The 5,444-nt window shown below is 31.5% G+C and overlaps 1 pseudogene; it reads left to right on the top strand.

Moving 5' to 3' along the window:
• The first annotated feature begins 762 nt into the window (after positions 1-762).
• Positions 763-3,542, top strand: LOC101503721 (heat shock cognate 70 kDa protein-like; annotated as a pseudogene).
• Positions 3,543-5,444: the final 1,902 nt, after the last annotated feature.

Raw genomic sequence — 5,444 nt, 5'->3', positions numbered from 1 at the left:
AGGGAATCCTCTATCACTGCTTCTATTTTGTATTGTTGAAGATATTCTCAATAAGAACATAATTAAATTGGTTGATACTAGTAAGTTGATGGGTATGACGGGTCCTATAGTGTTTCTATTCCTAACCATATCTTTTTTTGATGATGATATTGTGGTCATTTCTAAGAGGACTATTAGAAATGCTCAAGAAATTCGAGATATATTCTAGGTTAGTATGTGGGATTTCCATTTTGAAAGGTAAGTCAAAGGAGTACCCATTTTTAAAGATAAATCAAGGGTCTTCCATCTTCAGCCTATAGTTGATAAAATTAAGTCCAAATTGTCAACCTAAAAGGATCATCTCTTGTCTTTAATGCGAAAAATTCAACTTATAAATTCAATTGAATGATATGATGATTTACGGTTTCAAAAGTCACTATAAATTATAAACTCATAAATTGTTGGATGGACTCACTCTGTAAGTGAAATTCATCAATTTTATTATTATTATTATTAAAATAATAGAAAGAAAAAAAAGGAACATTGTTGGGCTAGGCCCATGTAAGGAAAATAAAAAGATTTAGAAATACCTAACATAAGAAGGAGGAAAAGCAAAGGAAAAAGCTGGTTGCCGTAAATAACAAAGAGAAAAAAAAAAAAGTTTAATTTCAGTTGTAGTAACAGATTTATAATAAATTTATTCTATTTGATCTACAATTTTATTATATTATATTTATCATATTTGTTATGTTATATTTAATATATGGAGGAGATTTACCTTATCCGAAAGTTAGGATGATTCTGAAAACTTCGGTGTATCATTCATGAATTATTAAACAGGAGCATTATTAAACTCTGGTGAAACACCCTATTTTCTTTTAAAATAAAATACTAAATTATATAGCTTGCCTCTAAAAAGTACATTGTATTCGAAGATCGTCTAAAATCAAAATCCCGCTTACAAACCGTGACGCCTGGGATCTTGAATTTTTGGGAACAACAATATTCGTGTATTTAATTGTGCTCTATCACCATTTTCTTTGTTACATGAACGTCAACATAAAAGAGGAGCATTATTTTTTCTTACTTTTAAGTTTTAAGTTTCATTTCACTTCAAAACAAGTCGAACTTTTCAAAGCTTATTTTGTTTACTTAAAAGATAGCATGGCGATAAAATACGAAGGACATGCAGTGGGAATAGACCTTGGAACAACGTATTCCTGTGTTGCTGTTTGGTTGGAGCAAAAAAATAGAGTTGAGATTATACATAATTTCACTAATGATCAAAGGTTGGTTGGTGTGGTGCTGCTAAGGATCAAGCTGCTATCAACCCTCAAAACATAGTCTTTGGTAATTTTCTATTTCCATGCTTTAAATACTTACTGTTATTGTAGCTATGGTTTTTAAATCACTTTTGCTAGTCACACAATTACATCCAAATAAATTATTTATGTGAACACATTATATTCAAGTGAGGTCATGTAGCCTATTTGGGTGTAACCGTAAGAAAAAAAGGGTGTAACCAACGATTGTATTTGTAAATTGTGACTAAGATGATGATTGTCGATGCCACATTGCGATTCTTTATATTGATAATAATCATAGTCAAATGTGGCTGATGCAGTCTCAATTAAAGTTGCATTGCGGTATTAGTAACATTGTAGATTGCATTGCGACCTAGACATTTATTTATATTTATGATTATACTTGACTTTTAATATTTTTTCAGATGCTAAGAGGTTAATTGATAGGAAGTTTAGTGATCCTGTTGTTCAAAAGGATATAATGCTGTGGCCATTTAAGGTTATTTCTGGTGTTAATGACAAACCCATGATTACGGTTAAGTATAAGGGTCAGGAGAAGCTCCTTTGTGCCGAGGAAATTTCATCTATTGTCCTCACAAATATGAGGGAGATTGCAGAGGCATATTTGGTGATTCTGTTAAAAATGCAGTTATCACTGTGCCAGCTTATTTCAATGATGCTCAAAGAAAAGCCACCATGGACGCTGGTGCCATTGCTGGCCTAAATGTTATGAAGATAATCAACGAACCCACCGCCGCAGCTATTGCATATGGCCTTGAAAAAATAGCTAATTGTGATGAACGGAATATTTTTGTGTTTGATCTTGGTGGTGGGACTTTTGATGTGTATCTCCTCACCATTAAAGGTAAAGTCTTTGAAGTTAAAGCAACGGCTGGAAACACTCATGTTGGAGGAGAGGACTTTGATAATAGAATGTTGAACTATTTTGTAGAGGAATTTAAGAGGAGGAACAAAGTGGATATTTCTGGGAATCCAAGAGCCTTGAGGCAGTTGAGAACTGCATGTGAAAAGGCAAAAAGGACACTCTCTTTCAAATTGTTAACGTTTGTTGAGATTGATAATTTATTTCAGGGTATTGACTTCTCTTCATCGATCACTCGCGCCAAGTTTGAGGAAATCAATATGGACCTTTTTAATGAGTGTATGAAGACTGTTGAGAGTTGTCTTGCTGATGCTAAGATGGACAAGAGTGGTGTAGATGATATTGTACTTGTGGGTGGCTCATCTAGGATTCCCAAAGTGAAGGAACTATTGCGTGACTTCTTCAATGAGAAGGAATTATGCAAGAGCATCAACCCTGATGAAGCTGTTGCTTATGGTGCCGCTGTCCAGGCTGCTTTGTTGAGTGAAGGCTTTAAAAATGTTCCAAATTTGGTGCTGCGAGATGTTACACCGTTGTCTCTTGGTATGGAAACAATAGGAGATGTCATGAATGTGGTGAATCCTAGGAACACTTCCATTCCCACCAAGATGACAAAAGAATTTTATACAGTTCAGAATAACCAATCCAGTGTCGATATTAAGATTTATGAGGGTGAGAGAACAAGAGCCAGTGACAACAATGAGCTTGGTTTTTTTAATCTTTCTTGTCTTTCAGGTGCTCCCCGTGGCAATCCTTTTAATGCATGCTTTGCTATCGACGAAAATGGTATTTTAACTGATTCTGCTAAGGAGAAATCCACCTGCAATACAAATAAAATCATAATAACCAATGACAAAGAAAGGTTATCCAGAGACGAAATTCAAAAATTGATTCAAGAAGCTAAGGAGTACCATGATGAAGATGTGGAGTTCCTAAAGAAGGCTAAGGTAATGTATGCATTAGATTACTCTGTTTACAAGTTGAGGAATGCTCTAAAGAATAAGGAAGTTAAATTTAAGCTCTCTTCTCAAAAAGTTAGAAAGATCAATCGTGCAATTAAAGTGGCTACAACTTTGCTTGATAAGAATAAACAGCAGAATGAACTAGCTGTTCTTGAGGATCATCTAAAGAAGCTTAATAGTATGCTGGAAGAGGCTAGTTTTGTTTGCAGCAGTGAAGATTTTCAAGTGTTTTCTTGCTTTTGTAAGTGGTGAATTGAAACCTTTATGATGATTATCTGTTATAAGTTATAGAAGTAATTATTAGTATTTTAAGGTAGGATAAGATTTGCTAAAATTGTTACCGTGACTTGGCCACTCTTCTTACAATTTGAGTTAGCTTAGATTTTATTTAATTAATTTACAGGTTTCTTTGTAGGATCCATTGTCAAGATTGGCTAGTTACTTTTATTTTTATGCTTCTGAAAAGTTATGAAATTTATGAAACATACTGTCTAAAAATGGTTTAATGTTATTGTTAGTTTAGTACTGTTACTTTGTAGAATCCTTGAATGTTTCTATCTTGAATTATGGATATGTTTGAAGGCTTTTTTTAAATTTGAATTATTAATGTTAATGGTTGAGTAAATCACCAAATTCTCCCCTGAATTTGTAAGTGGCTCTCAACCAATGATAAACATTTATGCTCTTATTTAATTTTTCAAATATTATCTAGCCGACAAGCACCACCATCATAAACTTTGCTAATAATAAAGGTTCATTTCCACTTTGGTGGCTATTTACCAAACATTTAATCTCAATTGGAGAAATAGTTTTCCTAATCAAGTCTCATTCAACGAATTTTTTTATCTGGACTCGTTTATTGTGAGCTCTAGCCATTTTCTATTTGGATAGCTCAATTATATCTAAGTCCATGAGCCGAACTTCATCCAGAGTCTTGTTCCATCAACATGGCTTATTGATATTCATCCCAACTCATATCATTTTGCTTTGCTAGTACAACTCATATTCTTTGCGTCGCACGGGGACAAATTATAAAAATATTTTTTTAATTATTATATCATATATTATTTTATTAATATACATATTAACAATCAACTTTCAGTCTCTAATACATTGTATATATTGTGTAAATCATATATATAATTTTTTTCAAAAATGATTTAGTATGACAAATAAACCACATATTAGAAACTCATGTAATCCAATTGAATAAAATGAAGATAATAATTTAATTCTGATAAGCCGAAAACATGATTTCAATCTTTTACATGACAAATAAATAACTAATTATTACAAAAAATGTTTTAACTGTCGAAGAAGTTTCATCTACATGTTTACAAATTGTTGAAAAATGACACGTCCCGTGTCCTTTTAACAAAAAAAATAATAATAATAATAATAATAATAATAATAATAATAATAATAATAATAATAATAATAATAATAATAATAATAATAATAATAATAATAATAATAAAACCAACTTTTCCCTTTTCTTTTTTATTTATTTCACTTTTCCTCTCCTTCCTTCTCTCTTTCAGCAACCCATCCTTCCCTATTTTCATTTTCTTTTCTTCTCTTTTCTTTTTTTTCTTCTTTCTCTCACTTAAAGCCACAATAAACCCATGAAAAGGGTATACATTCTCTAAGCAAGCTTCCTCATATTTTCTCAAGTTCTTGGGTATAATTTTTGGGTTAGGGTTTGTGTTCTAAGGAAGGAAAAGGGTACCCATCTCTTGAGAGTAGTTTATTGAGACTCGTTGACGTAAATGCACAACTCTAATTCTAGTATGAATTCATAGAAAAATGTTGTTTTGAGTAAAAATCTGATTTTGTGCTTAGAGTATATTTAAATGATGTTGATGGTTTCCTAGAGTTAGCTAAACTTTAGAATAAATTTTTCAAAAGTCTTGGAAATATTTTTTATACTCAGATTTGTCAACTGAGACCCTACCAGCTACTCTGAGAGTTGTTGGAGAGCAAACTTAGACGATTCTCCATAACTGTGAGTTGACGACGATCATCGTCATATATTTTTATATAATGCTATTATTATTATTATTATTATTTTACTTGTTTTCTATATTAAAGTATTTATTGAAAAATTTGGGGAACACAACCTTTGAATTTTATCTCGATTTCATCAATTATTTAATTTAACGGTCGTTGTTATATAATATGTTATTAGTTTGATTTACATATGAGTTAAAGTATTTAAATCATGAATTGTTATGCGATTGAGTATGTTTTTCATGAATTACGATGAAATGATTTTAAATATGTATTTTGAGAAATCGTTGTTATAATTATTAAATG

Source organism: Cicer arietinum, chromosome 3 (genome assembly GCF_000331145.2).
Source record: "Cicer arietinum cultivar CDC Frontier isolate Library 1 chromosome 3, Cicar.CDCFrontier_v2.0, whole genome shotgun sequence".
Lineage (NCBI taxonomy): Eukaryota > Viridiplantae > Streptophyta > Magnoliopsida > Fabales > Fabaceae > Cicer > Cicer arietinum.
This window is presented reverse-complemented; position numbering and strand designations above follow the sequence as displayed.